Below are 12,918 nucleotides of genomic sequence, written 5' to 3' on the forward strand. Positions count from 1 at the left end.
TCACCATGTCACCCGTCGGTGTTGTCAGTTTATGCACCCATCTGGAGCCCTGTTCCCGCCTCTCTAGCCACACCAACATCTTACCCGCCCTGTCCCCAAGCTTGTATATTCTATGTTGAGTTGCACAGTGCTTAGCCACAAACTGTTCCCTAGTTTTTATTTATACTCATCTTGTTTTAGGAGGAGCCTATGACTTAGGGCAGGCATGGGATCTCGTGACTGTTCCCGTTCTAGTTTGAGAAGGTCAGATTCTAATTTAGACAGGATTTCTTGTTTTTTCATCTTTAACGACAGGGCTAGACTCTTGAGCACCACCTTAAATGCTTCCCAGAGTGTTTGTGAGGAGGTGACCGAGCCCACGTTTTCAGTAAAATAATTTCCTGTGTGGGTGCGGAGTTCGGCCCTTATATCTGGGATGTGTAGGAGCCATGGGTTAATGCCTTTAGTAGAGTGAGGTTGGTGTTCCCAATGTGTATACTCCATCAAAACCGGGGAATGATCTGAGATCCCTCTCGGCAGAACCGTATATTGGGCAAAGGTACATATATCGGACATTTGTGTGAGAAAGTAGTCAATGCGCGAGAGGCTCCAGTGGGCGCCGGAGAAGAAAGTAAACAATTTATCGGTTCGGTGGAGTATGTGACCTACATCTGCCAGACCGAACGCTTGCACAAAGTCAGCCATGAGATCATTAGCTGTGTCTTTTGACCTTGGGGGGTAGCGGAACAGGGTATCGTCCAGGGTCATATTGTAGTCTTCCCCCATGATCAGTGTGCCTTCCTGAAGTCCCGTCAGCTTCATACCCAGGTCTTCCAGTGCTGTCTTACCCATAGCGGGCGGTAGATATACAGATATCACATTTATACCCCTTCCGTCCAACTGGGCCTCAACTCCCGCAAACCGGCCCCCAGTATCAGCCCACACATTTTGAACAATTAAGGGCGTCGTCTTTTTCACTAAAACAGCTGTACCTCTTGAGCCCGTGGTGTAGTTGGCATGTATCAGGAGTTTATATCCCCACCTAGTAAGGGCCTCGGATTTTTGACCTACCAAGTGTGTTTCCTGCAGGAGGACCACAGGAGGTGAGTGCCTCTTAGGGTATTGCTGTACTATCCCCCTCTTTATTTTATCTCCCATCCCATTAACGTTCCAGGACATTACAGTCAGGGATCTTTTACTATCCTGCCCCTTAGTCGTGTGACACTTTCCCTTTCCATAGTCAGATCATAGCTGCATAAGAGAGAACATATATCTGCTCTGTCCACTTTTGTCGTCCGTCTTTCAGCATATTTACATCACATCGTGTATACTTCACAATACTTCGCTTTGGGATGAGGTTTCTCCTTTCCAAAGCACTGACAATGACTTTAGCCTCAAGCCTTACATCAATGAACAAATTATCCTTGGAACATCTCCCTTCCCTTCCCCCCTCCACCTCCTCCTCCCTCCCTGCCCCCCTGCCCATGGATCCAAAACTACCCACCCCCACACTTGGCAGAGTGCTTCTCTCCCCCCTAGAATTCTGAAACTACTCGGGGTAGAGTGATCCCCGCCCCGTCCATTCATATCACAATAACTTTGCCCTCCACCTTGATTCAATAGAGTCCCTCCTGATTATAAAATTGAAAATCAAACATAGTATGCCTTAACTTTAGAAACAGCCTGTCTGTCAATATCGGAACATTGGATGTAACTCCCCCCTCCCCCAGGTCCCGCTACCTGTACTTTTCACCGCTCGTTGGCTTATCAGATTTATCGTCCATACCCATCAGTCCTACTCCTCTAGCCAACTGTTCTTTTCTACTGGACCTTCGCAATCATTCTCCAATCGGACTTCTCGATGCTTGCCTGATCTGTCCAGTCTGTCTCTCCTCCTACCCCCCACTGACCTCCAGCCTTCCAATCACTCCCAGACAGCCTCTGGGGAGTCAAAAAAACAGAATTTGCCGTCAGATTCGACTCTCAATCGAGCGGGAAAAAGCATTGCATATTTGACCTCCCTGTCTCTCAATTCCTTTTTTACAGCTTGGTAGCTGCGCCGTTGAGCCTGAACCCTGGCAGTTAAGTCAGAAACGAAGGCCACTTCATAGTTATCGATCTTCAGGGGGGGAATGGAGCGTGCCTTCTGTAGGATGATGTCTCTGTAATTAAAGACTCGCGCAATAATGGGCCTTGGGGCTGCCCCCGGTTTCGGCATACCCCCCGGTACTCTGTGGGCTCTCTCGATAGAAAAATAGCTGGATAGAGTCTTTGGTTTGAGGTGTTTGCTGATAAGATCTTCAACATATAGGTCAGCAGCTGGCCCCTCTGTTTTTTCCGGAATCCCCAAAAGACGAATGTGATTGCTGCGGCTGGCCCGGCCTTCGTAGTCGTCAAGTTGCTGCAACATCCTCTCCTGCTTCTTCTGCATCTCAAGCATTTGGGATTGCAATTCCGATGTGTCCGTCTACAGGGCGCTTGTGACTATTTTGAGTTCCTTCACCTTTTCATCCATCTTGCAGAAGTCAGCTCTGATAAGTGAGACCTCGATGTTAACTGAATCAACTGATGTATGCACCCCATTGATGGCCGCCATGACGTCGTGTAGGGTGGGTTAGTGGTCTTGAGTGGGTGTCGTCGCGTCACCACCCCTATCTGATTTCGGGGAGTCACCCTTTTCTCCAGACTCTGACCATGTGAATTTCGCAAGCTGTTTCTGAGGGTTGCCCCTGAGGCCTTTTCCTCCCGTCACCATGCTGGAGTGTAGTCAATCCCTGCCCGGGGTGAAGTCAGTCACGGGGGCAGTACCGTGTGTATTCTTCCCAGTGCCGTCTCTTCAATGCACTCTTGCCTAGAGGCCACCAGCTTTAAGGGGTGTCGCAGCCACCGCATCGCCCAGCAACACGGGCCGGGTGGATGGACGTGAGTCCTGGATCCCGACCCCTCTTCTCAGCCCTATCGGTATGTCCAGACTTGGAGCGCTGATCCACTGCTATCACGCAGTCAACTTTCCAGGGAGTGGCCTGCGCGTCTCACACAGTGGTTAGGGGCCTCTCTGCCCAGGGGCCTTACTTTGTTGTGCTAGAGCCGCTTCAGGACCCCCCAGCCGAGGGCATGCCCCAGACACCAAGCTGTAGGGCCCGTGATGCAGATTGCAGATGTCTGGGGCTCAAGCAGCAGTATCTCCGTGGGTGCAGGGAGCGGGCCGGTAAGCTCTCCTTTTTGTTCAATGTGGCTGACTCTAGCTCCTCACAGTACCTCTGGGATGAGATTAAACAGACAAGGATCTCTCCGCCGTGGGCAGCAGGCTTCACTGCTCCCCCATGTTCCAGTGGGCACGTCGGGGCCCACACCGCCCTTGCCCCGGCTCCCGGCGAGCCGCAGACGGATCGGCGCTTTCAGCGAGTCCCCTGAGGGGGGTCGCTATCACCAGGTTGCTGGTTGAGAGCACACAACCGGACCGGGCCGGTCACAACAGTCTCCAGCACCCCACTTCCCTGCCGTTCCTCGCCTCGATCGAGCTGTGCAGCTTCCTCGCTGGGGCCTTTGAGGCATTGGCCACGCCTCCCTGCAGGGAGGCCCAGGGCCTCGCGCCGGACAAGACTCGCCGCGACCCCTACAGACGCCTCCACAATGTGGCCGGCCGTGTCAGGGGACCTCTCCACCAAAGTTCTGCCTCAGTGTAGTTTCTTCATGTCTCCGAATCGGCCTCTGCCGCCTTGCTCAGATCGCCAACACAGTCGCGATCACCGAGGGGCCGCCATGCACATTCCGCCCGGGTGTTCAATCAGGACGGGTGCAGCCTCCAGGGGCAGCAAATGGGGATCACGGAGCTTTCGGGGAGGCCCAGGAACGGGACCGCACAGCTGGAGGTGGAAGATTGTCATGGAGGGCAGCGGCCATTCCTGTCTGCTGCTAGCCAAGCCCCCTCAATACTTGCCACATAAAGTTAGAATGCGGGGACAAGCAGAAGACACATGGGCTTGAGGGCCCAAAAGCTCCTGGAGGTAAGCAAGAGCCAAGCATCTCTTGAACCTGCCTCAAGATTCCAGCTGCCTCCCACCTCTAAGAGTGGGTCTGGAATGGCAGAGTTAACTATGAATATGTGTGTAGTGCATAGGCCAGGCAGAGTGCACAGATCTGATTGGGCCTCTGCCTGTCAAACACTCCACATCAGTGTGCTGCTTTCATGGCTTTAAGTGGGGTGGGTCCTATCCTGATGCAGCAGTTATTATAACTGTCTTTGAAATGGGTCTCTGTTGTGTTTAAAGTCATATCTTATTCTCGTCTGGTCTCGGAATTTTAGCAATACCTTGCAGCTGCCGGTCTCTGGCAAAATCGGCTTTATTACCCCCTCCATTTTGTACACTAAACTGCCCAGCTCTCTGCCTCAGACAGTCTACCCAATAAAATGGCAGCACCTGGTAATGGCTATTGAAAGAGGACCAAACAATAAAAACAAACAAGGGTCCACAGATGTACCCCAGCCAGGCTGTATCTGGCAATGACAACAGAAAGAGGACTGCACCTTTACAATAAACAAGGGTAGTGTAGACTCCTCTGCAGCGTGGGGTATCAGCAGAGTGTTTGGCGGTTTGCACTGGCTTCATGCTGACTAACCGGGAAAGGCTGTGCTTCTTCTTTGGCGGACCCGTCTGGCTTGATTCCCCGACCGTCGAGGTTAGTGCCTTCTCAGATGACTTACTTGGGTCTCCTGCTTTTACAGCACCTTCGTTGATGATCCCTTCGCTTTTAAGCCTATGCTCAGCTGCTCCCCTCCGTGTGGTGCTGCACGGGTCCTCTCTGAGCCTGTGACCGGCTCCTACTGGCCGACCTGGTCCTTCCGGAACTCTGATACACATATAGGGACCCTACCACTGCCTTGGTCGCCTCATTGCTTTAGCCCGTCGACTCTTGGATCTTGAACCGGGACCCTGCGGATGATCCGGTGATTGGATGTGTCCCTGCCAATTGCCCTGAACTTGACTGTTAATCGCCCAGCCTTGCGCTGAATATTTCCCACGTGATTTTGAACTTGTGGTGCCCATTACATGTCTCTTAAATCACTAACAACTTTTCTTTCTTTGGCCTACATTTTGCCTTCTTTTCTTATTTTGGTGTTGGCCCCCTTGCCTTGCTGAGAATTAAACATTGGAAAAGGGCTTATTCCACCTCCTCAAATATTGGCGGCCATCTTTGAATTGGAGCCCCAGCTACATGTTGCCTCTGGAGTTCTAGCATAATTTGCACACTTAACTACTTTCTTCTCTCTACCTGCCTCCCCTATATCTTTTCTAATCTCTCTCATCCATGTTCACCCCATTTATCCTACGACTACCTTCTTCCTGAACATACTACCCATCACTCAGATTCTCTATTCTATGCCACCTTTCAACTCTACCCGCTTCTTTACTATTGACCTTCATTCTATGCTACCTTTTAACTCTACCCCCATATTGGCCGATATTTCGACCTATACCTTCACTGTATAACCTGATTTTGCGCACTTTATTAATTTCCGTTTTTGATGTGTTAATTTTTGGCTGTACTGTTTTTATGTTTATATATTACAGGTCACCAACTTTACAGCTCACACCATCTCTACAACTTACACCTTATTGCTTCGACGTTTACTCCTTTTACTTTGATTCACACTTTTCTCATTATTAATTTGTTCTACATCCTTCTCATCTTTAGTTCTAACTCTTCTAATGCACACCGTGATTTGCTCCTTTTACGTTATGTACCCTGTATTTTATGGTGTATTTTGTTTCATTTTGTTCCCCCCTATTTGATGTTCCTCTGTTTGGCTCACCTTCACGTCCAAACATTGCAACCCGCTCTTGCCAAACTATTTTGTTGTTTATTTTACATGATTATGTTAATAATTTCTGTGCTCACTCCACTTTTTGTATGCTGCTCAGCTTTATCATACTCTTCAGCATCCTGTGCTGCTATTTATTATTTATTTGATCTTACTTATTTGCTCCTACCTCCTCTCCCCTTACGCTTAATCATGTCTCCTCTCTCGCTTCCCCATACTACCTCAGCCTCACCCATTACTAAAACCAGCCCTAACTCCTGGTCTATCCTATACCCCTCTCAGCTATCCAAACACTGTAAAAAAAAACTCAAACATAAACTCCTCTGTCTCCACCCAGAAACCTTATTTGAGGACCACCATAATACCCGTAACGCCTCCATCATCACCAACTACATCTTCTACACTAAACGCACTTCCAAATGGAAAAGCCTCTTTCTCCGCCTCCTCCCCATCACAAATTCACGTAATATCCCATACGGTCTAAAACTCTCCACTACTCCCTCCACTTCCTTTCCCGGAGAGGTCGATATCTCCATTTTTAAATCTGGTAACATTCTTATCCAAGCTTCCGAAAACCACCTATTCGTCTTTGAACACCACTTCAGCTCTCTATCACAATCCCTCTCTCAATCCGACATGACCCCCCTGGCCCCCCTCTTGACCCCCACTCAACCTACAACTCCATCCCCTCCCTTCTTTCCTTCTACCCCATTTTCTCTGATCCTTGATACGCCCTCCCGCTCTCTTACACCCAACGTCCTCTTCCTTTCCCAACAACACATGACTTCTCCCATCCCTCTCAATTGCTCTCTTAATGATCCCCCTACTCTCCTTCCACCTTTATCCCATCCCACCTGCTCCCTCTCCGTATCCCCAAAGCTAGCAGATTACCCTGAATCTCCTTGTAGCTCCCTTAACATTAAAACCTGCTCTAACACCCTGGTCCCTCGATCCCCAACTCTCTCCCAGTCCCTGAATGTCGCCCAGTCCCCCTCTCTCTCTCAACCTTCGAATATCTACCAGCCCTCCAATGTATTTTTCCCCCTCTCACCCCTCCCAACTTCTGTCCGACCCGACTCCCTTGTTGCTTCCCCAATATCGCCTTTACCCACAGATTCCTCCATGCATACTCAGGCCCCCTCACTTATCAACAAGTCCCAAACCATAACCAATCATTCACCGCCTGTCGATCACACTTCAATTACCCCACCCGCAACCTCCCCCTATCCAACTCCCCAGCCACTCCTCCAGTAGCACATATTGACCCCCTGTCACCTACCTTTTCTAATAATGCTCTCCTCCCGACCCTCTTCCCCCCCTCCGACGCACCTCTTGGCTCCTTGAACTTGCACACACCCATTGATTCTCACACGCCTACTGAGACTCACGCCCTTACGCCTAATCTCCTTCGCTCAACCTCTCTCAAGCTGCCTGACGATCACCTCTTAGTCAATCCCCCCAAATCCACAACCCCATCCAACCCCTCAACTACTACTCCTGCTCCTCCTAACTCACCAACTCTCCCTTTATCATCCCCCATTGCTTTTGTCTCTCCCTCCTCTAACCTCCTACCTACCACTCACTCACACTCTCCCTCATCCCTTGATGAGCCCCTTTACCTCGCCCACCGCTCTAATATCCCCCTCACATCCCCACCCACTCCACCTCCTCTTCCACCTCACTCTTCTATTGGTCCTCCTAATCTGAATATACCCCCTACCTCTCTCTATAATTTCCCCCCTAACCCCCCCCCCAGGATTTCCCCCTTTTCCGCCCCATGCTATCCCCACCTTGATAACCCGTATTCTTCCAATCTCTTTAATTTAACTGATACACTCTATGCCTCAATTCCCTCCCAATCACTCCATAAAGTCGAACTTCTTCTTTCATCACTTGCATTAGAACTCTCCTCACTCAGAAGTGATATCTCTCTCCTCCTCAAAATCCATCCGTCCAATCCAGATCACACTTTTACGTCATCGGATTGCGCTGCACTGTCACAGGGTGATAATAAAGGCAAGCCGAACACTAACGGACCTCCCACTGTAGCTTCCTCCACCGACACCCCTCTCCTCCCCTTTAAACCCACAGCACGAGCTAAACATAATGACCACTCTCTTAGCACCACAACGAGCAACCTTAATTCATCATCTCAGTCTCACCGAGACACTAGCTTCTTAATCTCAGGAACCGACTCTTCTAATAACCCCCCTAACCCCCCCTCTCCTTTCTCGCTCACTATCCCCGTTCCTTCTACAATACCTGTTCTCTTAAACTCGACTAGACTCCCCCTGCACCCGGCATCTCCTAGACCTCCCCAAATTCTTAGACCTATCCCACACGGTCCCACTACCCCACCTCATGTCTCCCCTCCCCTCCGATGCATGTTGATAAATTGTAGATCTGCCTCCTGCCACGCCACTGAGATTGCTGAAACCATCCTCAGTGAAAATATTGACATCGCATTCCTTACTGAAACCTGGCTAACCGCCCACTCTACCCCTATCCTCGACCTGATTGTCCCTCCAGGCTTCTCTATTATCAGAAAAGATAGAAAAGAACAATTAGGTGGAGGACTTGCCCTGATCTTCAATGACAAATTCAACATATCACCTGTCCTGCTACAAGACCCTTCGTCCTTTGAATACCTTTGCGCTGACCTCTCTTTTCCCGGCTTGCCCTCCACTCGACTTCACACCATCTACCACCCCTCGGGAAACGGCCTACCGTTCGCCGAAGAGATGACTGACCTTATTATTCAAGCTTCGATTTCCCACTCCAAGAATCTCTTCCTGGGTGACTACAACATCCACTGGAACAAAAATGATGATCCTGCGGTCACCCTTTTCAATCAAACCCTAGACATCACTGACCTGACACAAATCTGCCTGGCCCCTACTCATATAAAAGGCGCCACCCTTGATGCCATCCTCACTAACAAAGATTTGGCCGCTCTCTCTAGTATACTTCCTGTAGATTGGTCTGATCACCACCTCATCCTCTTCACCTTGAAATGCCCCTCTAATCCTCCCTCCCGTATCAGTACTCCTCCCACTAAATCCACTCGTAGCCTTCACCTCATCCCACCTGGTGAACTCGAATCCACAATTAAAGCTCGCCTACTCCTCTCCCCCCCTCTTAGCACCAATGATCTCACTGACCATTACAATAATTCCATTCTTGAGGCCCTCGACCTTATTGCCCCCATTAAACTCAAAAAACAAAAAACCATCCCCTCCAAATCCTGGTTTAATGCCGACCTCAATAATGAAAGATGAACCCTCAGACAATCTGAACGTACTTGGAGAAGCCATCCCTCCGCTGAAAATCTGACTCTTCTTAGAACAAACAGAGCCCAATACAAAAAGCATATCTTCAAGTAGAAAGCCACCTTTCTCCGGTCTCAACTTGACCAGGCTAGAAACCGCCCCAGAGAATTGTTTAACATTGTTAAAAAACAAACTTCCTCTGGCCCTCCTAAACTAGCAGCCTCTGTGGAAAGATGCGAAGAAATTGCTAGTTTCTTCTCTACTAAAGTTAACACCATTGAACTATCCTTCTCTTCCCCTCCTCTCCCTCCTCATCCTCCCTCCACCCACTTCACCATTCCTACTATTCCCAACTCACCATCTTCCTCCGCCCCCCCTCCTCCTTCCCGACAACCGCCCATCCTACTCTCCCTCCCTAGTACTGATAGCTCTCTTTTTCCCCCCGCACTCCAACACCTTGACCCTGCACACCCCCTCCTTTCCAGCACCCAACCTGCATCTTCACAGACGAATTCCCTTCCCAAAAACAAGGCTTCATGGAGCATTTTTAAACCAATTTCTGAAACCAATATCATCAACATCATCTCCAAACTTAAACCGTCTTCACAGTCCAACGACCCCCTCCCTGCCCATTTAGTTCAAGAGCTCAAGCATATCATTGCCCCTATTTGGTCCAACATCATCAACTCCTCACTCTCTTCCGGTTGCATTCCTGCCTCCCTTCAGCTAGGCCAAATATCCCCCATTCTTAAAAACCTCACTGCCGACCACAATGATCTGAATAATCTGCGCCCCATCTCCAACCTTCCTTTCCTCTCTAAAGCCCTTGAAAAATGTGTCCTTTCCCAGCTAGATATTCATATCTCCTCTTTCAATCTACTCGACATTTACCAATCTGGATTTAGGAAGGGATGCAGCGCAGAAACAGCGATACTCAATATTACTGATGACATTCATTGCTCTCTTGACAAAGGCGAATCCTCTTTACTTATCCTCCTTGATCTCTCGGCCGCCTTTGATACGGTACATCATCCCACCCTGCTGACCACCCTTAAAGAGCGATTTGGTTTTGAAGGCAATGTACTCAAATGGTTCACATCCTTCCTCCAGAACAGATCACAACAAATTAGGCTCAGTCATTGTCTATCCAAACCCAAACCTATCACTCTCGGGGTACCCCAAGGGTCTATCCTCTCTCCAACCCTTTTCAACCTCTTCATGGAACCCCTCACTATCATTCTCAAACAAGCCAAAATCAGCTAACACCTCTATTCCGACGACACACAACTTTACTACAAGATTAAATCCCACAAAGACATCCTTCACCTCAATGACACTCTACTGAAAGTTCAAGCCTGGTTCCACCTTAATCATCTTAAACTGAATCTCAAAAAAACCGAAATCATTCTTTTCACCCCTAAACAAAATCCCCTCCCCATTCAAATCTGGATTAAGGACATCAATGCCCTTAATTGCTCCCTCTCCACCTCTAATTCTATCAAATCCCTGGGTATCAGTATTGATCAGAACCTTTCCCTCATCCCCCACATCAAAAATACAGCTAAAAGTGCTCTCTTCACCCTGCACCACCTCAAAAAAATTAAACCTTTCATTCCTGCCGATGATTTCAAAATCGTTGTTCAATCTCTTGTCCTATCCAAGATTGACTACGGTAATGCTCACCCAAAGCCCACCTGGCACCGATTAAAGCTGTCCTCAACACAGCAGCTAGACTGATCGCTGACTGTAGAAAATTTGACCACATCTCTCCTGCCCTCAAAAATCGTAACTGGCTCCCAATTGAAGGCCGCTTCACATACAAGATAGCCTGCATTACACACAAAGCACTTCACCAAGACACCCCCTCCTACCTTTCAAGTAAACTACATAAAGCAGGCTGCACCAGATCCTTGAGAAGTACTAACTCCCTTGTCCTTATCCCTCCTAAACTCAAATGTAAAAAGACCCAATCTCGTGCATTCTCCGGCAATGCCCCTACGATCTGGAACTCTCTTCCCAAAGACCTTCGCTGCAACCCCTCCTACCATTTCTTCAAAAAGAGACTCAAATTACTTCTCCTCAATAAACACTGGGGACCCTAATTTTTATCTATCCTGAATCCTACTAAGTACCCTTCTATCTCTAAGCGCTCTTACCCTACCGCTTTTCCCCCTCCTTCATTATGCTCTACCCTCCAAATCCCTCCCCTACTCCCCTCCCATGACCCCTTCACTTACCCAACTCCCTTTTCTTCTTCCTCTCATTCTTCTTCTATTGTTTCTTTTAATCTTCCTATAAACTAAAAAACTGTAGTCTGTATTTATTATATTCCTGTTAATGTTACTATGTTATCTTCTTTTAACTATGTAAAGCGCTCTGATACTCTCGGGTCCAGCAGCGCTATATAAAACCTTTTAAATAAAAAAATAAATAAAATAAATAAATAAATATCCTTTGCAGGCAAAAACAATGCTTGAATTCTCCAATGACCAGACAAAGCATTGATGTAATCCACAATAGTGATGCTGTCCCCTTTTACATTTCTTTTTAACTTCATCTAGCATTACCTAAGAGAATTTGCTTTTTCAGGTGCTGTGTTTCTGCAGTTTTGTCATGAGGTATAACTTTTTATGTGAACAGAGTTATCCCTAGATGTCTGGGTGAGTTCTGGTTGTGGGTGAGTGTTCATGATGGGGCATGAATGAGAACTCTAGAGATGAGTCTGAAAACAAGCGATATTGGGGCACATACATCAAGCTATTTTACGATTGCAAACGTTGTGAATCGCAAAAAAAGGCTGCTTGCGATCTCAAAATAGTCCAATGCAATGCATGGAACAAATTTGCAGATCCGCCCATCAATTCGCAAAAATTTACGATTCCCAAATACCTAATCGGAATTAGCAATTCAGTAATAGGTAATCGCAAATTGAGAATCACAAAAGCTATGCATGAAAAATTCACAATTAACGAATCTACAAAAAAATCGCATTCAGCATTCCTTGAATAAGAACAAGTGCAACCAGGTGGTAATCATTACAAATTGGACAAATCAGGTGCTAATCATCACCAAACTACTTAAACAGTCCCAGAAGGTCTCAAAATGTTTCACAATGGCACCGCGCTACATCATGGCGAGGAGGATGAGGCTACGAGCAGCAGCACAGAGAAGAAGGAGGATACAGGAGCGCATTTTCAGAGTGCGTGTTACTTTGCTAGGGCAGACAGAGGAAGAGATATATGATAAATATAGGCTGAATGTTGACATAATCTATGATCTCATAGCTGAATTAGATCCACTACTGCAGCGTCAGACTTGCAAAACACATGCCATACCCACTCATGTGCAGATTCTATGTTCCCCCCGCACCTCCTAGGGTCAGGTAGCTTCCAGGGAGTAATTGCCACAGGTAGAGGTGTCTCTCAAAGTGCACTATTGCGCTTTTTAACTCATTCCTTGATTCCATGTTGCAGAGGATACACCACCACATAAAGTTCCCCACAACATCACAGGAATTGCAGCAAACTAAATTTGACTTCTATCAGATAGCCCATTTTCCCCACATAATTGATTTGATTGATGTGACGCATGTAGCCATCTGTCCCCCCTCGGTGAATGAATACATTTACAGGAACAGAAAATCATACCATTCATCGAACATACAAGTCATCTGCAATTCCAAACACATCATCACAGACATAGTGGCTAGTTACCCTGGCAGTACACATAACTCCTACATCTTCAGACACAGTGGCATACACAGACGTCTCCTTGCGGGTGAAATTGGAGAAGGATATTTACTTGGTAAACAGATGTAATACTGTCTTGCAGAATCTCGTCTGCCAT

Source organism: Lissotriton helveticus, chromosome 9, assembly GCF_964261635.1.
Source record: "Lissotriton helveticus chromosome 9, aLisHel1.1, whole genome shotgun sequence".
Lineage (NCBI taxonomy): Eukaryota > Metazoa > Chordata > Amphibia > Caudata > Salamandridae > Lissotriton > Lissotriton helveticus.